The sequence below is a fragment of the Panthera onca genome, chromosome D3 (assembly GCF_046562875.1).
Source record: "Panthera onca isolate mPanOnc1 chromosome D3, mPanOnc1 haplotype 2, whole genome shotgun sequence".
Taxonomy (NCBI): Eukaryota; Metazoa; Chordata; class Mammalia; order Carnivora; family Felidae; genus Panthera; species Panthera onca.
The window spans coordinates 31824776-31846211 of NC_138350.1; the positions used below are offsets into that span (position 1 = coordinate 31824776).

At 49.5% G+C, this 21436-nt stretch overlaps 1 long non-coding RNA gene across 1 annotated transcript; it reads left to right on the plus strand.

Annotated features, from left to right (window-relative positions):
- The first annotated feature begins 605 nt into the window (after positions 1-605).
- Positions 606-20794, plus strand: LOC132665739 (uncharacterized). Its single transcript, XR_009604236.3, has 3 exons — positions 606-881; positions 2255-2383; positions 20208-20794. It is a non-coding gene; the product is annotated as an uncharacterized LOC132665739 (long non-coding RNA).
- The last annotated feature ends 642 nt before the right edge of the window (positions 20795-21436 follow it).

The following is a 21436-nucleotide window of genomic DNA, read 5'->3' on the forward strand; positions in this document are numbered from 1 at the left end:
CGGGAGGAGGGGGGCGGGTTCCAGGGCCGCGCGGACCTGGCGGGGCCGGCCCGGGGCGCTTTGCAGCTGCGGGTGCGCTAGGTCCCCGCCGGCTCCCCTCCCGCGCCGCGGGGTTAAACCCTGCCGGGAGAAGTGCTTTGGGACATGAAAGTGGAGTTTTTCAGTGTGACTGTGACACTAGTCCCCCGCACCCCCTACACACACACATCTAACCGCGGGCTTTTGTTCTTATGTCCTCGATTTCCCGCCTCCCCGTCTGGAAATACAGATATCATTCCATTTCGACAACTCTGAATCATTTGTAGTGGGATTTAAAGTGAATACCTGGCTCCATCTGACAATGAATACACACACGCGCGCGCGCGCGCGCACACACACACACACACACACACACACACATGCACACACACGCACCCCACACAGTCGTCTAGGAAGCCTCTCCACTGGGAATCAGCGATGAAAAGCTCTTTGGCCCCAGGAGAGCGTAGAGGGCCAGGTTCTACCCCTGCCGGCTCCGTAGCCTTCTCTATTCCTGGGTGCCATGGACTGCCTTCTGCTGTTGGGACGGAGGTGTGCCTTTGCGGATGTTCTTTGAGTAAACGCAGCTCTGGAGGAGTGAGGACGTTAGAAGGAATGTTTAATCATACAGGTCTCTCTTCTCCATCCTCAAGGGGCCACCAGAAGGCAGGCAGATTTCCAACCAAATGAACCAAGCCCTCTCTGGGGACTAGGAGACAACTCTCTATGCAAGGCATGGCTCCATATTTCTTTCATAACCTGGTGCAGCCCTGACCTGTCTTTGAACTCTGCTCCTCCTGCTTCCCAGTGTTTGCTGGACAGCCCCCGCCCTGGGCACCTGTTTCCTTCACACCCTCCAGCAGGTAACAGTCCCCACTTGTTAGGGGCTGCCATCCGGGTTCTCTAGGCTCTGGCCCCTAGCCTCCTTGCTCAACTGCCTGGTTCTTCCCCTCCCCCCAGTGTCTGCCCCACCCAGCCTGGGCCCCTCTGCTGCATGCTCACCACCTACACCCACACCTAGAACTCTCTCCAGTCCTTTCCTATGGACAGTTCCAGCTGGCAGGGCTCACTCACTCCTGTGCCCGGGCAGCAGATACTCAGCATATTCCCTTGGGGAATCAAGGTTACTTCTGGGCGTGAATTAGGCGCTTGGGGTGCTATCCTTCCTCTTCCAGGCGGTCTTGTGTGGTAGAAAGGAGTGACTACCGGCGTGAGTCAGGTTGACTTGGATTTCAATTCCGGTTCCGTTTCCAATTAGCTTTGTGTTCACTCAAATTCTCTGGGCTTCAGTTTATTCATGTGGAAAATGAAAGGATTATCCGAGGGACTCTGATTCTGTGGCACCTTCAGTTGGAATGTACATCCACCAGAGACTTTTGCATGAGTTTCCCTGTGTGAGCAGTTTAGGTAGGGAGACTCCGGAAGGCCTGGACTGGACCCCCTCCCAGGCCAAATGGAAATGCCACACAAAGAGGAAGCAACAATGCTCTTTTACCCGCACCAGCAGTTTCTTTTTAGATATATGAACACTTTGGGAAAGTCCTAATGTGGGTCTGTGCTTGGAAAGAGGTAGAGAACTTTAAACTTTTTTTTTTTTTTTTGGAGTTTTACAAATGTTTCCAGTTTTAAGGATTAACTTCTTTAACCTTGGGGTCTCTGGCCCTGACCCTCTCCCTCACCCTCTGCAATGCCAGGAAAGCAAGTGAGGGGCTCACAGCCTTGCCCACACTCTGTCATCAAACGTTAAGCCTGAGATGAGCCGGCTGTCCTCTCCTGAGTAGTCAGCACCTATTTAGGCTGCTTGTTGTCATTGCCCAATTGAATTATTGACTCCAAGTAAACGCTCCCAGCCTGCAGCCTCCAGCCTCTAGCCCTAACTTTCAGTTTGCCCCCCCCCCCTCCCCTTCCACCTCCATCCCACACTGGGAAGAGTCTCCTGTGCTCCTGTGAACACCCCAGTCCCCCCAACCCCCACACAGCCATCCCTGGGCCACTCCTTCTTACACATCAATGTCCCTGTCAACCATGGGGGGTGGGAATCCTGGAAGCAGGTTGGGATGTTTGCAAAGGGCATCCTCCCATCCTGGGTGCTGAAGCAGTGGTCTGGGCCCTGAGTGGGCACCCAGGGGCCATGCAGGAAGAGGTGCAGCCCAAGGCCTGGACCCTCTTGTGTGTGGCAACATGTTAACAATAGGTGTTATTTTATTATTGTATTATCTTCTCAACTCTCCCACAGGTTGGTAAGCTTCTCAGATGCAGTGATGGTGGCCAGGAAGGAACGGTGAATGAAATAGTCTAGTGAACAGAGGACACAGACGTCTTGGCTACAGTCTCAGTTTCCATTGGTAAAAAGCTGCCTCCAAAGGTATGATAGGCAGCTGTTTTCCCTTCATGGGCACACAGAAGGGATGGATGAGTACAAAGTTCCATGTGGCTGAGAAAAAGGGCCTCTAAGAGAGGAAGCAGACCTCCAGGAAGGGCTGCCAAAGGCTACAGTTCTTTGAAAACGGCACAGTCTCTCTAACCCAATCTAAGTCAAGTGTGATGAGAGAGAGAAGATGTGAATCCCCATTCATTCTAGAGCTCTGGGGTGCCCCCGCAATGTTGACTGGGCAGTTAGGGGCACAGGTCCTTTGGATCTAATCCAATCCCACCAACATAAACGTGTTCCGGGTGCCATGCTGGTTTGGGAGCCAGTAAGCTGCTAAAGCTGCCTGACAGCTCTAGGCAGATGGATAAGCCAAGGGCCAAAGAACTGAGAAGGCTGGGCCCAACTCTCACCTGCAGCCCCCTCCCCAACCCCCCTTTGAGTTTCTGTGAGTTCATCTGGACAATGGTGATCAGATAACGGGGCACACCCACCCACACTCCCCCTCTGGCCGCTTTTGTGTTGGGTTGGGAACGAAGATAAAGATCCTGTTTTATATACCTTTGCTAGAGGAGACAGGTTTGGGATGTGTGATTAGAGGATATCTTTGTTTTTATGGAATCACTAATTCCCTGGAGTGTGACAGGAACAGCATGTGGTATGGGGCTGCCTGTTCTGTTCTACATGGGACGTGGATCGGAAAGTTAACTGTGACTCTTAACCCTGCATCCTGGAAGTTCCAGGTTTACATAAAATCTGTTTCCTCACTAGCCAGGGAGAGAGTAAGACCAGATAATCTTAAAATTCCCTTGTAGCTCTCACTTCTTGTAACTGATCAATACCTGTCCTAACTTGAAGCATTCAAGAGCCAGCTGATCAAAATGCGACCTCATTGTCCCATTTCATCTATTTCTAAGAAAGCAGTGAGCGTATATCCATGAAGCACACAATGAAGAATAGACATTCGTGCACAGAACTGAGTGTAGTAAATCAACTGTATAACAAACATGATGTGACATCTATCTGATGGGAGTGGAATTGTTGCCATGTTGTGTGACAATGAGGTAAAAATGGACAGCATGTCTTGCTGTAGTCAAATGGCTTTACCCAGGCCAACCTAACTTTGCTATTTTCCCAGTCATGGAATCAGCTCTAACACTGACCATTTTCCCTGCTACTGTGCACAATATAAGTCTTCAGTATGTTCTAGAAGGAAGGGCTCTGTGTGAGGTGACAGAACTCTGGGATCTGACCCTGGGATCTGGAAGCCTCAGCTACTTCCTCAGCAACATGAGTGGGGGGTGGAGTGACCAGATGCAAAGATCTTGAGTGCAAACATCTAGGGCTCCCCCAGGACCCCAAGGCCACACTCATGGGACCTCCCCGCTCACTCTCCCTCACCCTGGCCCCTTATCTTGCATACACACATACACTGCAGGGTGTGTGGGGTTAGGGGCTGAGGCCACAGCAATCAGCCCAGCACTGTGGAGGAGGGAAGAGAAGTGCTGGGAGGAGGCAGAGGCCCTCATGGGGAGCTGCCCAGGAGAAGGGGTTCTGGAATATCCCAGCCAGGTGACTTAGGCTGGAGGCAAGGGGAAGTAACGAAAGTTGCCTTCATCAGGGATTTTTAAAAAATTTTTTAAATTTATTTTTTAGAGAGAGAGAGAGAGAAACAAAGTGTGAGTGGGGGAGGGGCAGAGAGAGAGGGAGACACAGAATCTGAAGCAGGCTTCAGGCTCCCAGCTATCAGCACTGAGCCCTATGCAGGGCTCCAACTCATGAGGGAGTGGTGAGATCATGACCTGAGCTGAAGTCAGATGATTAACTGACTGAGCCACCTAGGCGCCCCATCTAGGGATTTTTATTTTTATTTTTTTAATTTTTTTTTCAATATATGAAATTTGTTGTCAAATTGGTTTCCATACAACACCCAGTGCTCATCCCAAAAGGTGCCCTCCTCAATACCCATCCCCCACCCTCCCCTCCCTCCCACCCCCCATCAACCCTCAGTTTGTTCTCAGTTTTTAACAGTCTCCTATGCTTTGGCTCTCTCCCACTCTAACCTCTTTTTTTTTTTTTTCCTTCCCCTCCCCCACGGGTTTCTGTTAAGTTTCTCAGGATGCACATAAGAGTGAAACCATATGGTATCTGTCTTTCTCTGTATGGCTTATTTCACTTAGCATCACACTCTCCAGTTCCATCCACGTTGCTACATAGGGCCATATTTCGTTCTTTCTCATCGCCATGTAGTACTCCATTGTGTATATAAACCACAATTTCTTTGCCGATTCATCAGTTGATGGACATTTAGGCTCTTTCCATAATTTGGCTATTGTTGAGAGTGCTGCTATAAACATTGGGGTACAAGTGCCCCTATGCATCACTACTCCTGTATCCCTTGGGTAAATTCCTAGCAGTGCTATTGCTGGGTCATAAGGTAGGTCTATTTTTAATTTTCTGAGGAACCTCCACACTGCTTTCCAGAGTGGCTGCACCAATTTGCATTCCCACCAACAGTGCAAGAGGGTTCCCGTTTCTCCACATCCTCTCCAGCATCTATAGTCTCCTGATTTGTTCATTTTGGCCACTCTGACTGGCGTGAGGTGATATCTGAGTGTGGTTTTGATTTGTATTTCCCATCTAGGGATTTTTAAAACCAGCTGAAGCGCGGCAATTTTCAGGACTAGTCTTGGGCAATTTATATTTTTAAAAATAATCTTTATGTTATTTTTCCATTAAAAACTAGTAGATGAGTTTTGCAAGATGGAAATTCTGAAGAGTTGTCCCATGACATTGTGAATGTCCTGAATGCTGCTGAATTGTATGCTTAACAAGGGTGAAGGTGGTACATTGCATGTTAAGCACTTTCTTTAAACCACAATTTTAAAAAGGGGTGGGGTAGTAATAGACAAACTTGACAAAACTTGGAAAAGACTGAAAAGTGAACAAAAGACAAAATCCACCCCCCAAACACCATTAATTAGTTAATTAATTAATTGACATTTTGACACATTTCCTGGCAGTCTTGTTTTTTGTTTGTTTTTTTTTTTTTAGTTAACATATAGTGTAATATTAGTTTCAGGAGTAGAACCCAGTGATTCATCACTTATATACAGCACCCAGTGCTCATCCCAACAAGTGCCCTCCTTAATGCCCATCACCCATTTAGCCCATCCCCTGCCCACCTCCCTTCCAGCAACCTTTCCTGGCAATGTTTTATTCTACAACTAGTTTTCTTAAACTTCATTAGGTTCACGTTGCCTGTGTGCTTTAAAACAATGAACTTTGTAAACGTAGCTTCTTCATGTTTGTATGTTGCCTCATAAAACCATCCTTACTAACTGCGCAACATCTTATAGGGTATTCTAATTATTATTCTAATTATTCTTCCAATTATTCCCTTCTGTTTGGCTATTTGGGTCGTTTCCTGTTTTCCACTACTCTCAATAATGCTTCAACAGACATCTTTGTGCGTGCAATATTTTTGAATTTAGAATTGAAGATTTGTTCCTAAAAGCGCAATTGCTGGATCAAATGCTATGATTACAAGGCTTTAGATCCATGTTGTCAGTCCTCTATCCAGAAGAGAGGCCCAGAGAGTCTCCCTGCAGGGAAGAAGAGCTCATTGCAACCTGAGGGTGAGAATCTCTTAGTGGAGGAGGGAGACCCTCACGAGCCCCCAAACCTCCTCTCCCAGTCCCGGGATGCCTGGAATTCTTTGAGAGAGAGACAAAACCTGTGCTTTTCCCTTAAAGAAGAGATGCTTTAGAGGCGCACCTGGCAGAGACTTGAGGTCTGGTGTGTGTGAATGAAGGTGTGGGGCCCTGCCCCGTTTAGAGAGGTGGGATCCCTGGGAGCCCCACCCCCTGAATGCCATTGAGGGTCTGTCTGGAGTCTGCCCTGGGGTGAAGGAAGCTTCCCTGACACAACTCTATAGACCCCACCAGGTCACTTTACTCTCCCCTTCCTCCTGGGACTTCATTTGCAAAGAGTTTTCTTTCCATTTCTATGTGACTTCTGCAGTGTCCTTTCCTTGGGAATGTTAGAGCACCCAACTCTCCGGCTAATAAAGTGAAGTGAGGGGCGCCTGGGTGGCTCAGTCGGTTGAGCGTCCGACTTCGGCTCAGGTCACGATCTCACGGTTCGTGAGTTCGAGCCCCGCGTCAGGCTCTGGGCTGATGGCTCAGAGCCTGGAGCCTGCTTCCGATTCTGTGTCTCCCTCTCTCTCTGCCCCTCCCCCGTTCATGCTCTGTCTCTCTCTGTCTCAAAAATAAATAAACATTTAAAAAATTAAAAAAAAAAAATAAAGTGAAGTGACTTGCACTAGTGCATCATGGAGCTTGGAGATTGGTCAGAGGGTTTAATTTCAGCTCTGCCACATGGGGAAACGGGGGATATAATTCCAGTCTTACAGGATTGTTGGGCACATTGTGTGTTGGGAATGAAAAGGTTCTTTTCATTTGACGTCTGCCATACAACACGCACTCAGCATGTTTGGCTTAAAGTAGGTACCTTATAAACGATTAATCTCTCAGCCCTAGAGTTGCGGAAGACAACCTTGTTTTGTTGCAGTCATAGGGCTATAAAAAATTAAGTTTGGACTGAGTAAAATAGAAATTGATTTTACAAAACATTTTTATAGTTTTTTAAAGTGTATTTTATTTATTTTGAGAGAGAGAAGGGGTGGGGGTTGCAGAGAGAAAGGGAGAGAGAGAATCCAAAGCAGGTTCCACAGTCAGTGCAGAGCCTGATGTGGGGCTCAAATTCAGGTACTGCGAAATCATGACCTGAACCGAAATCAAGAGTTGGACACTTAACAACCACTTAACAGCCACCCAGGTGCCCCTACAAATTGATTTAAGTGATTATGTGATTTGAAAGGATGTGTGTGTGTGTGTGTGTGTGTGTGTGTGTGTGTGAGAGAGAGAGAGAGAGAGAGAGAGAGAAATAATTACTTTTTGTTTAAAATCAAACAAATATTTACCTAGTGATATAACAGTAAGTGTTGAATTCTATGTGTTAGTAAGGGGAAAGAGAGGGCAGGAAGAGGACAAACGGGAGGAGACAGACTGGCAGACAGACTTTCATGGGTAAAAGGAGAAGGAGAAACAGAGAAAACGGGCCACGCATTTCCACTGATGTATCTACCAGTGGAAGCACCCACGCCTGTCTCTCCCTGGGCTCTCCCTCTGCCCTGCTGGACCTGCTCCCTGGCAGGGCCTGGGGTATCAAAGCTCCAAGGTCACAGCCATATCAGTCTATTGTCTGGTTCTGTCGTAGGATGCTATTTTGAGTGTTGATGATTCATTGATTTACTCACTCTTTTACTTCAACAAATGTCACATGCTTACTACATCCCAGACACTGTGCTATAGATTCTGACTGTAATCGTCATGAAGTATTAGTAACCTCTGCAGCAGACAAAGAAGTAACAATTATACTGATGTGACGTGCTGGGAACAAATAATGATGGCCATAATTCTTACTATTCAATGACTTGGCACAATATGTTTCATGTTAATATGAAGGAAGAAAGTGATGGAAGTGAATGAATGAGTCTGCCCAGAAGTGTGAGAGGGCAGGTCTGGGGGAGACATCACTGAAAGGAGAATTGCAACAAGACTTACTTGTACAGGCAGATCAGACACCCCCTCCCCCCCACCAGAAAGCATGAGAATGATCGGCTAGATGGTCAGGACTCAAAGGGCCCATTCTAATGAGATGAGGGGTCTTCCAGAAAGGCTGGGAGTCCCCAGTAATGAAGATGACCACCATGGTGCAACCTAGCTTTGGGGCAAAGAGCTCCAAGTCCCAAGGAGTGGGATTTCCTGGGGACCTCCTGAGACCTCCGGCTTCTCCTCCTGAGGTTGACCCATAGTTTCTAGCATCTTGTTTGTAATGAATCCAATGAGCATTTGTATGCATGCCAGGATACATTTTTTGTGATAAAAATCTTATGGGCCTAAACTTGCGTCCGTTGATTCCTGGAAAAAGATTGAATTTATCCCCGCCCTGAGCCTTGACCTTTGGCTCAGCCACGGAATTTTGTCTCCCCGTGATTTGGACACTGCTGTGAGTCCCCCTAGCCTGAGCCTCTGAGCTTTCTCTCTGCAGCCCAAGCCTCCTGAGGAGTTGAGACTCTCCCCCTGCAGTGCCTGCTGCTTGTTTCTTGTTCCCTTCAGCGTCACCTCTGTTTGTTGGTCTGATTTACACCTGTGTCTTCTGCTTGGAAGCCCCGACAATGTGCTCCAGCCACCTTTGGGACTTCTGCTTGTCACCTCTGTCAGAGGCCCTCAGGCCATTTCCCTCACCTCCTCCTGGCATGTGTCAGCTTGCCTCTCCCTGCGCCAGGATGGGTCCGGATTGTTTGGACCTGTTCATCTTTTTTTCCCCAGCCCTTCCTCTCACTAACTCAGCTGTTACATAATGACATGGTGCCAGCAAAGATATTTAAACCTCGACTGCATTTTCACAACTAGAAGCACACACGGGAACGTTCAGGTTTTTGTTATTTACCCCTGTGGGATGGATTAACTTAATGTGCATCGTCCCCATCTCCAGGCTGGAATAATATGATGTGTTTTTCTTCTGGTCCCAGATTCCCGTTGGACATGACATCGCCACACAGGCATGTCATGAACTTCCAGTCTGCACCAGGGCCAGTGTTGTGTGCTCATTGAATGTCCCCATGACCAGATTGTCCAGGTGTTCCACATTTAGCAGTCTTACCTCCTGGACCAGACTGTAGGTTCCCAAGATTAGAGACTAGACCTCCTATCTGGTGTCCGCAATACTCAGCATACTACTTAACATGCAAATGCAGCCAGTAAGTGATGGTAAATGAAGAAAATAAGAGTGTAAGAAAATTTCCAGTGCAGAGGACTTTCCTATTCTGAAGGGAGGACTCAGAATGTCATGACAGGAAATCGTGAAGAATATAGTAATGCCTCCCTAAACAAAGAGGTTTCCACCAGGGTTTTCTCAGAACCAAATACAAATTCAGGTGGCATTTTATTCTTTTGAAGTTTACTTACTTTGAGAGAGAGAGAGAGAGAGAGAGAGAGTTGGAGGGAGAGAGAGAGACAGAGAATCCCAAGCAGGCTCTGCACTGTCAGCACAGAGCCTGATGTGGGGCTTGAACCCAGAAACTGTGAGATCATGACCTGGGCCAAAATCAAGAGCCACCCAGGTGCCCCGAGATGGCATTTTAAAACCAGAGTCAAGGGGTGCCTGGGTGGGTCATCGGTTGAGTGTCCAACTTCAGCTCAGGTCATGATCTCACAGCCCTGCATGGGGCTCTGTGCTATCACTGCAGAACCTGCTTCAGATCCTCTGTCCCTCTCTCTCACTTTACTTCCCCTGCTCATGCACGCGCACACATGTGCACTCTCTCTGTCTCAAAAATAAACATTTAAAAAGAGTCATAACGGTTCACAGCTGATTCTGATCAGTGAGTTTTTGCCTGAGTTTTGTTGCTAGTCATCCCTGCCGCTCTGGTTAGGAGCTGAATTTCCATCTAGGTGGTGGGTGTCTGGGAAGGTGGGGCAGCGGGGTCCAGCCCTCTGCCTTCCCACAAGCCCTGTGGTCACTGCTCCAGGGCTCTGGGATGGGGTGAGCCCTTCCACCTGATAGGCTTCCTGGGAGCACCCAAGGTGAGGTACGTGAAGATGCCTGCAAACCCTGAACTTCCGGACCAAAGCAATGGGCCGTTCTTATTGTTCCTTGTCTAGGGGAAGAGAAGGCTATTTGGAGAGTTCAGCTCAGTTCAAACGGGAGCCCACCAGCTCCCAGCTGCCTCAGCTGTTCTCAGGAATTTTGTGGCAGCCCGTCCCTCGATTCTCAGCTGGCCTGGCCTGGTGATTCAGAAAGCGTCACTCTCCACTCACCCTGACAGCTCGTCTCCTGGTTCTGTTCTATCCCTACCAAAGTGTATCTGTGACTAACTGCCAAGTATAGGCTATATGGCTCATTCACTTAATCGGGAGAGATCAAGCCATCTGATGCTGTGTCCCCGGTGCTCCAGGCAGGGAGCACCGTGCTTTATTCAATGCATTTCATGTAAAAGGATTGTCCTTCCCCAGGCAGGTATTGTTAACTCTCTTACAGATGAGGAAACCAAATCTGAGAGAGGCCAAGTAACTTGTCCTGGCCTCGGGCTTCTTCTTAGACTCTAGCTGTTGCTTTTTCTTGTCTTCTTTTAAGTTCTACTATATTGTAGGGAGAACACTTCACGTGAGATCTACCCTCTTTGCAAAGCATACACTGTATCATTTATTGACTGTAGATACAAGGTTGTACAGCAGATGTCTGGAACTGACTCATCTTGCTCAACTGACACTTTATGCCTGCTGATTAGTGACTCCCCATTGCCTAGATTCTAGCTTTTTAAAAAAATGTTTTATTTTATTTTTGAGAGAGAGAGAGAGAGAGAGAGAGAGAGAGAGGGAGAGGCAGAGAGAGGGAGACACAGAATCCGAAGCAGGCTCCAGGCTCTGAGCTGTCAGCACAGAGCCCGATGCAGGGCTCGAACTCATGAACTGTGAGATCATGGCCTGAGCTGAAGTCAGTGACATAACCAACCGAGCCACCTGGGTGCCCCTAGATCCTATTCTTAAAGAAGAAATGGGGCCCGGAATCAGTGGCTGTATTTACACTGGCATAATGCACCAGAACTGTTTCAACTGCAGTAGAATTGATTGGAAACTGATGAAACAGAAAGTATTATTTTGTCCAGTGCTTATTCCAGGGATAGCGGGGGGTCACGAGGCTTGCCTTGTGGGGTGAGATTTTCTCTCTGGCCCTGCCCTTCCTGTGCATCCTCGCTGGACCAGAGCCTGCACTGACCCACCACATGGATGCACTGAGCAGCCGGCCCTGTCTCCTCTGGCTTCCACTCAACAGAGCAGCTGGAGAAGTGGCACCTCAAGGGCTCCCCGACTATTTTTATGTAGCCATCTGCCTTCTAGGCCAGGCCTGGCAGGCAGCAACAGGCCTGAGGAATGCCACAGCAGGTGGGTGACGCCCAGACAGCTGAGGATGCCCAGCCCTGCCCCTGACTGTTGTTGTAGGGACGCTGGAAATGTGGTGCGAGGATACCAAGAGAAAAAGAATGCCTTTTTCATGTCACAGCCTGGGGTGATGTGGGTGCTCTTGGTTCCCTTTCTGTTTCTAGAACAAGCTAAGGCCAGCTCCACCCTGCCATTGCCAGGGTCCAGGCGGCAGGGCTGGGCAGACGGCACAGTGTGATGTGCGGGTGATTTGGCTACTGGCTGGCCTCGGGCCATCGGAGGAGAGGGCATAGCAAGAACGCTCCGCGGTGGGAAAGCCTTGGGCTTCAGTTGCACTAAGACCCCAGGGTGTCTCTGTGGCCCACCCTGACTGAAAGCTAAGCCTGGGACAGGTGGGGCTTCTCTCCAGAAACGTGGAGGGGAAGGGCCGTGGTCAGATCTGTGGTTAGAGGAAGGGCTTGCCTCACTCATAGTGCCCTAGGACAGAGGCAGCATTGAAAATCAATAAAAAACCCCTTTCCATTACAGAAAATTTGAAACATATGCAAATTAGACCTAGGATAACGAACCTAGCTTCGTGTGGAAGTATTTCTCTTTTTTTTTGTTAATTTTTTTTTAAACATTTATTTTTGAGACAGAGAGACAGAGCATGAGCAGGGGAGGGTCAGAGAGAGAGGGAGACACAGAATCCGAAACAGGCTCCAGGATCTGAGCTGTCAGCCCAGAGCCCAAAGCGGGGCTCGAACTCACGGACCGTGAGATCATGATCTGAGCCGAAGTTGGACGCCCAACCGACTGAGCCACCCAGGCGCCCCAGTATTTATCTTTTTTGTAAGTTTATTTATTTTTTGATAGCACACACACGTGAGTGGGGAGGGGCAGAGAGAGGGAAAGAGAGAATCCCAAACAGGCTTCGCGCTGTCAGCATGGAGCCTGATGTGGGGCTGAAACCCACAAACCGTGAGATCATGACCGGAGCCAAGATCAGGAGCCGGATGCTCAACTTGCTCAACCGACCGAGCCACCCAGCGGCCCCAATATGGAAGTATTTCTTAAACAAACAGGTGACAATACACCTCTTCCTGATTTAAAAGACAGAAAAAAAAAAGAAAAGAAAAAAAGAAAAGAAAAGAAAAGAAAGAAAAGAAAGAAAAGGGTGTGTTTTGTCAGATTTATAGTAAAGGCTTAATTGGCCTTTTTCAGGGATAAGTGGGAAAATAAATGAGTCAGATATTTTGAAGATAGTGTATTGAATTTCCGGTACATCTTTCTTTCTCCTCAATGTAAAGGATGTTGCCTTCCCAAGCACCTATGGTGCCTGCTACCTGCCATGCCCCATGCCAAGCATCCACTGGCTCCTGGGATCCAGGAAGAAGTGGATCAAGGTGCCTGGAGCCCTGAACTGGCACTGGTGGGACTGTGAGAAAGGCCCCTAAATTCTAGATTCTAGGCTTCCTCATCTGCAGGGTAATCATGATGATGAGGGGCTGAATCGTATTACGAAAACCAAATACGACTATCTTCAAACTAGGGAAATATTTCATAATGATAAAAACATTAAAAAATTTAAAGAAGTTATTTGGAACATGCCTGAACCAACAGGGGCAGAAACCTTCATGTGGGCCCTTCAAACCACCCTCCTTTTAGAAGAAGGGGTTGGAAAATTGAACTGAATTTTTGCCCTCCCTGTCTCTGGTTGCAAATGGCCAATGGCCATGAGATGCCGGGGGGCCCGGTTTGGAAGTGGAACTCTCCCTCTCGCTCTTCCCACCACCCCGCAGGACCCCAGAAGACCCACCTTGGACCCAGTGGGCATGTTGAGGTGCAATGGCAGCAAAGCCCAGGCAGCCCTGACTCGAGCCATCCCGATGACATGAGGGTCTAATTCCCCGTGGGAGACCCTTTTCTGCTGGGGCTGTCTAGAATGACTGCTTTTCCTGCTTTGAGCCCTGCCTGACATGACTACTCAGAACAAAAGGGGGGACATGATCACGGCGCAGCCACAGGAGCAGAGAGGGCCGTGACCCAGCTGCCCCTGCGCTCTTCCTCTTGTTTCCATTTGGTTTGGTCTCTCGGATTTTTTAGGTGGCAGGGACCACAGATGCTTCTTGGACCAACCTGGGCCATGTGACACATGGACAGTTTACCTTTGGCCGCTCCATGCAAACACTGTAGAGTTGGGTACCAGCTGTTCCTCAAAGAAGGGCGTATTTGTCTCACCTGAAGAACAGGAAGAATGCTCCCGCCACCGAAACGCAGGGTCCAGACAACCAAGACAAGCGCTGGACTCTGGCATCTGGGGGTTGCATTTACTGCTGCTGAAGCCCCAAAACACAGTGGCTTGAGCCACGGGCATTTCTTTTTCTTTTCTTGCTCCTGTGGCCGCCCCTGGCTGGGCAGCTGTGCTCGGGGCTGTAGGTCATCCACAGGTGGCTCCAGGCTGTAGGGCAGGGTCAGTCCTGCCAAAGGGGCAGTGGCTACTTGATCATGTTCTCATCTTGACGACTGGGAGAGGGGTCGGGGCCAGGCCAGCATGCCAAGTCTGCCATCCTGGGGCTCCCGTGCCCAGCAAGACCTTATGCACCAGGACAGAGGAAAAGAACCATCTCCCCAGGAGCTCATGGGAGCAGTCTTCTCTGAGAGCAGCAGGGAGGAAATTGTTTCTCAGGTCTGATCAATTGAGTTAATCCGAGTGTTTGTTTTTATAATTATTTTTCTCACTTGCGACCTGCCTTAGATATTTTTGTTCTTATTTTTGTCATTTTTCCCAACAGCCAGGAACTACGTAGATTCCTGCCATTATTTAATAGAACTTTACTGTTTGGGTTATATTTTTGCCCCGTTTTAGCATTTATTATCTTATTCAATTCTTATAACCGTGCTCTGGGGAAGGCAAAATAGCATTATACCCATTTTACAGATGACGAAGTAAATTGTGGCACTATCAACTGCCCCAAAGTCACCACAGCTAGCAAAATAGTAGAATTGGAACTAGCACCTATATATTGTATGAGTCTTGAGGAAAACATCTATGTCTGGCAAACACAGGACAATATTAAAAAATGCCAAGAGCTAGTACTGTAATACTTTAATCAATCCATCAAAATACAAAATGGTTTCTTTTTATTCATAGCTAAACAAAACTATATATTATAACACTGCCAATCATGTGATATAATTTGTAGTATAATTTTTCAAATATTTTCGATAATTTCCAATCACTTTTTAAAAAAAATTTTTTAACATTTATTTATTTATTTATATTTATTTTTTTTAATATGAAATTTATTGTCAAATTGGTTTCCATACAGCACCCAGTGCTCATGTTTATTTATATTTGAGAGAGACAGAGACAGAGTGTGGGCAGGGGAGGGGTAGGGAGAGAGGGAGACACAGAATCTGAAGCAGGCTCCAGGCTCCAAGCTGTCAACACAGAGCCCAATGTGACTCACGAACTGTGAGATCACGACCTGAGCTGAAGTCGGACACTTAACCGACTGAGCCACCCAGGTGCCCCAACTCCCGTGTATCTTGAAGCACTTCCCAGATATCATTTACTTCGTCTGTAAATATTACAGTTTGTAGCTCTAAAAGGTAGTGAGTTTTTTTTTGGGAATGTAACCATTGTCACACCTAAAAATTAATTTTTAAATATGTTAGTTACTTTAACCATACAAGACAGATGACCCTTAGAACTTTGAGGTCTATTTTTAAGTTATTTATTTATTTATTAATATAGAGCAGGGGAGGGGCAGAGAGACAGGGAGAGAGAATCCCAAGCAGGCTCCATGCTGTCAGCACAGAGCCCTATATGGGGCTTGAAATCACAAACCGTGAGATCATGACCTGAGCCAAGATCAAGAGTTGGAGGCTCAGGGGCACCTGGGTGGCTCAGACAATTAAAGTGTCTGACTTTGGCTCAGGTCATGATCTCATGGTTCCAGCCCCACAGAGGCATCGGCTTCTGCGCTGGCAGCTTAAAAAAGAAGAGTTGGAGGCTTAACTGACAGAGTCACTCAGGCACCTCTGTTGTCTTTTTCTTTTTTAAAGTCATTTATTTATTTTGAGAGAGAGAGCATCCCAAGCAGGCTCCATGCTGCCAGCACAGAGCCTGATGGTGGAGGGAGGTGGGGGGAGGGGGCTGAGATCATGATCTGAGACAAAATCAAGAGTCCAATGCTCAACCAGCTGAGCCACCAGGCTCCCCTTGGGCACTTTCTATGTGAAGATGCTGTTTTAGGTGCTGGTAGACGGTGGGACAATATTGTAGGAAGGCAAGCTTTGCAGTGATCTGAGCAACGCAAAGTCCTCATACAGCAAGTCAGAGGTCCATTCCAAGATGCAGTTTAACTTCATCTACATTAAATTAATGCTGTTGAGTTGAATTTAGTGTTTTCCCCTAGTTTCGTTTATGTTTGTTATGTAAGTTTGAAAAAAATATTTGTACAGAAGCAATCAGAATAAAGGGTTCCTATCTGATTTTGTGTTTGTTCATATTTAAATAAGTTTATAACGAAAAGAATAGACCTTTGGGCTTTCCCTCCCCTCCTACCTCCTACATGAACTCTTCAGCAGTTTCAAGTCTCTCCACTAACAACACAGGGGCACAGACACACACGACAGGCACACACATACGTGTTAACAGCATGCGCACATGTACACAGTATGCACATGCCCACACAGCACTCGTGAGCACACACGCGCAAACGTGCACACAGCATGCATTCACACCTGCATAAGCACACACACTCCAAAGACCGCGCTGAGGTTTCCAGGGTCCCAGGACCCGGGGGAGCCTGGCAGGGGATCTTCTCGCTGTCCCGGAGGTTTAGAAGTCGCCTGGGGAGGGATTCCAGAGAGATCCTTCCTGCACTGGCGGCTGAGACACCTCCTCCTCCCCCCTCCGCCCCTAGAAGCTCCTCCGGCTGCCGGCAGACGCCCTCTCCCCCGCATGCTCTCTCCTCGCCCGCGCTGCTCTGCTCTGGCGCTTGCCCCAGACCCCTCCGGAGCAGTACACTCTGAGCCGGGACCCCCAAGTCACCAACCCCATCTGCCTTCGTCCTGTGCCTTTCGAAAGCTTGTACTGTTACCAGCTGGCCCCAGCCACCCTGGCAGAGAAGTCCGAGTTGATGGAAGGAGCCTGGGCCGTCGCCAGGAGCACTCCCTTCTGGCTGAGGGGTCCGTGCTGGGGGGCCGGAGAGCCGGCCCAGGCCGCGGGTGCAGGCTGGGTCCACGGAGATCAAAGACACCGCCTGGGGAAGCAGGGAAGATTTATTCTTTATAACTCCAGAGGGCAGAAGTAGAACCTGTGGGCAGAAGTTTTAGGGACCCAGATATTTGGCTAAAAACGAAAACAAAAAACTAACAAAACCCTCCACAACTAGAATGAGCTGCCTTTGTGAGAGACGTGAGCCCTCAGAGTGTTCATACCAAGGGTGAGGACAGAGCACGAGCGTCCTGGGTGCGGTGGGAGGGTCTCTGCACACACGCATGACACCGTGTCATCTGTGACTCATGTTGAGGCCACTGCTTGGCCCTCAGGAGCTGTCCTCCTAAGCCAAGTGCTCTCATCTGGGCACGATTCATCCCTTGGGGAGAGAGGCAATCTCTTCTAAAGCGAAGTGCCATTTGGAGTGGTAAATCACCCTTAGGTGACTTAAGTACAGGAACGAGTGGAAGCAACATCCTTTTAGGTTTCATGTTGTTTGTTTGAAGACTAACTCTACATCAGTGAGGCAGCTGTTGGCAGGCTTGAATGCCTTCCCACGACGGTTGTCCCCTCGTTGATTTCCTGTGGATCATGTCCAGGTAGACAAGGAAAGTGTGGGGCACAGCATTTGTGACCAAGGTAGTGATTTCAAGGATAGTTTTTCTGCATGTACAACCACCCTCCCTCCAACCTCCCCCGGGAGGGAGTGCCCAGTCTGTAGTCTGGTCTTTGCTCTGCTAAGGAAGTACTAGAAGAAGAGGCTGGGTTCACTTAGAAAAGATGGAGTGCTTTTAGGAAGGGTCAGATCCTGGATCCTGGATCCTAGATCCTGGAGTCAGAAGACCTGGGGAGCTGAGCCGTGCATGGACCTGTACTCCCCCTCCTGGTGGAGCCGGGAAGCCAGCACACCTTGCAGCTGTCCTTGCCTGGCAGGACAAGGAGCCTCAACAGGAGCCTCAACACCACAGTTGTATGGGTGGGGGGCCCTCATGTCTGGCCGGGCCAGGGAGGACCTGTTTCTGAGCAGGAGAGGCCGGGGAGATTCAGTATGACCTTCACAGGCTGAGCTCCAAAGACCGCAGCCAGTGGGCACCTTGGGGGGAGGCCTGGGTGGGACACAACCCAGTATGGTGCCTTGACATATTACCCCCCGAGAGCATCTGGCACTCCTTGGGCGTGAGGTGGGGGGGAGGGGGGGCGGACCACTCAGTGGAATAGAGGCTTGATGTAAGAAGCGGCGAATTGACAATCAGATATAAAAATCCACACTTCTGGAGCACCTGGGTGGCTCAGTCGGTTAAGCTTCTGACTTTTGATTTTGGCTCAGGTCATGATGTCATGGTTCATGGGTCCCGAGTCAGGCTCTGTGCTAACAGTGGGGAGCCTGCTTGGAATCTCTCCCTGTCTCTCTCTCGGGCCCTCCCTCTCTCTCTCAAAAATAAATAAACATTAAAAAAATAAAAAATAAATAAAAATCCACATGTATTTGAATGGTGTATATGGTTTATCTCCCCAGTTTGCCACCCCACAAAGTTGAGGGGAAAAAGGTCCCCTCCTTGTCCACTCATCTGTGGCCTGGGATTTAAACCTGCTCAAAGAGTTTGGGGACGGTTGTGCCGCTGGGTGGCTATCAGTGGCACATTTCGACCTTGACCCCTCTCTGAGATCGGGGAAGGAGCCACCTTGGAGCTGTGCTTTTCTCGGGGAGGACCCCCAGGACAAGCCAGGTGTTTGCAATGGTTCATGTGAGGGTGGTTCCAGCTCCCTCGTAGGTACTGAGATAGTTGTAACAGGGAACTGGAGTCCTCACAGAGGAAGGAGAGGGATGTTCCCCCCAGTTTTCTTCACATACGATTTATTTATCACAGAGGAGTTGGGAGCCTGAGACAGGAGACTCCGCTGAGTGAGAACAGCACCCCTCAGACTTGGGGGCAGGTCACTGTCTGTGGGCCACGAGCACTCCAGGCGTGGCTTCCTGGAGAAAGGCCACATTCTCCTAGGTCTGGGCTCTGAAGGAGAGCAACCCCGTGTCCCCAGGTGGGCAAGGCGTAGGGCCAGGCTGTGGCTCTCTCTGTGAGGGGGGCAGCTCTGGAGAGTAGTCGTGCACACCTTTCCTGCGTAGGAAGAAATGCATATAGTTGTCATGCTGGGTGAGGAGGAAGAGAACTTTCCTTGGAGGAAGTGGATTCCGGTTTTAAGATCCTTGTCTGACAAAGCCTATAGCAGGGTCGCTGACTTGGGGTCCAGGGGCCAGCAGGCGACAGACACCTTCTCCAGGGCTGGGCAGAAGAGTAGAAACATGGTGAATCAGAAAGTGCCAGGCTGACGAGAGGCGCTCTGTTAACATTTTTTTTAAATTATTTTTTTAGGTTTATTTATTTATTTGAGAGAGAGAGAGAGAACAGAAGTGATGAACAATCAGCGGGGGGGGGGGCGGGGAGAGAGAATCCCAAGCAGACTCCACACCACCAGCACGGAGCCTGATGCGGGGCCCGAACCCACGAACCGTGAGATCATGACAGCCAAAGCCGGACCCCCAACTGACTGAACCACCCAGGCGCCCCTGTTAACATTTTTTTAAACCTGTGCCAAGAAAGACCTGTCTGGGAGTATGGACTTCCTGGCCCACCTCATTTAAAAATTTTTAAAACATTTTTTTGTATTTTTTTTAATGTTTATTTATTTTTGAAGGAGAGAGACAGACCATGAGCAGGGAAGGGGCAGAGAGAGAGGGAGACACAGAATCCAAAGCAGGCTCCAGCCTCTGAGCTGTCGGCACAGAGCCCGATGTGAGGCTCAAACTCACGAGCTGTGAGATCATGACCTGAGCCGAAGTCAGACACTCGACTGATGGAGCCACCCAAGTGCCCCTGGCCCACCTCGTTTTAATCCTCATTTTACAGATAAAGAGTCTTAGGGAAGTCTGTTCACAGCAGGATGATTCTAACTGGGGTCCATCTCTGGCAGTGAGGTAATGGCTTTGGGAATATTTCATGCTAATGCTCTCAGTCCATGCCAAGCCCTCTGTCCCCTGCTCATCTGGTTACCCAGTGGAGATGCCAGGATGTGTGGGGACATGGAGCTGTGTGTGACTGAGACGGGGGGCACACGGATACACATTGGGGTACACACAGACATGGGAGGTCATGAACTCTGAGCTCATAGGGATGATTTCCTGTTTTACGAACTGTGCTTCTAGGTCAGTAAATTAAGGGTACATGGAAAGACCCTGAGCCCTTGAAAGGGACACAGGCCACTGGAGCAGATTCAGCTCTTGACTTAGCTTTTGGTGACATCCCAAACCCAGCAGCAGTGTCTCTGACCAGCAGCATAGCCGTTCCTGCTGACCATGGGGACCACACCTTTCTCCCAGCTAGCGGACAAAATGTGGGCTGTGCAAACACTAAGATTAGAACGGGAAAGTGTCAGTTTGGAGTGCGTGTTGCTTAATTCAAACCAGAGACCAGAGGGAGCTGCACCTGTTGGGACCCTGCCCAGACAGGAAGCAGGTTTTTATTCTGCTGGTTCTCTCCCATCAAAAGCCTCACGAAGGGCCCCAGAAGCCTTTGATGTTTGCAAAATCAGCTTTTGCCTCTCTTCACAGGCCTTGTGCATTGGAGCCTAGAGGCCCCGGGAGCCTTCCCCGAGAGCCCATCCCGGGCCATCCCCGGAAAGCACCACACAGGGTAAGAGGAAGAGAACCCCCAAACCCTAAGTAGTCCTTCTGAGTGAATCCCCCTTTTGATGGTGGGATGGCACTTCCGAGTCGTCCTTTTGCTTAATTCCCCTCCCTGCAAAACAGGCCAGGGTTTCCTGTGGAGCCGGTGAGGACAAGGGCACGCCGCCCGAGTGAGGGCGCCAGCTGAGTCAACAGGGTCAGGCACTTCAGTGAAAATTCCTTTTTTGGAAGCCAGGCGGTGGCTTTCCAGGACTGCAGAATCCTTGGGAAGTGACGCAAGCCCTCAGTCAGGGAGAGGCCCCGCGCTCCGCTCCTCCTCGCTCCTCCTCTGAAGGTGCTGGAAAGACTGGGCTGGACGAGCCAGCGAGATGTGAGCAGTTTGTGGGGCCCTCTCCTTCCTCCTGGAGCATCTGTGCAGCCCCAGCCCCAACCCGCGGAGGGCAGGGCTTTCGGCAGAGACCTCCTTATATAGGAAACGCTCTACTGAGGAGGCTTCTAAGGACTGCACAGGCACTGCCTCTGAGCCTTCTCTGTGGAACTCTTTCTACAGCAGCAGCGTCATATTCTAGAAGGCGACAGAAACGGCAGGGGGAAGGGGGGCTAAAATAGCTATATTGTCACAATGCTAGAGGCAGAGGCTGTGTTTTGAGGAATGCTGTGTGGCTCTTTTACTCTTGCCTCATCGGGCCAGGGAAAGCCTCTCTCAGCAGGCAGCTTGGACCGGTGAGCACCCAGGACGGAGCAAAGCTGACCTCTGGGACTGCAGCAGGGGCTGTGGCCTGCGTGTGAAGGGAGGGAAGGCCGAGCCCCCCCACCCCCCGCCCCCCAGAAGGCCTGGGCAGTGGGCAGGAGCCCCACGGATGGTGTGGGGCCCTCTCCGCTGCAGTGACTTTTCACCGTGCCTGAACGGTCAGCCAGGAGAGGAGAGAGGCCTCCGCGCTAACATTTCCTAAAAGGAAATTCACAAATCTGAGTAGGAGTACATTTGTCTCCCGGAGTCTTAGGAGACAAATCGTGCTGCCCCTTATTCTAGTGGAAGCTCCCCCGTTTCCTTTGGGGGGGCACACTGTCCTCACCCCATGTGTGTGGCTGGGGCTGATCCTTCCCTGTCTGCAGGACCAGGTCCGTGGCCCTGTGTGGCACACCCTCTCCCC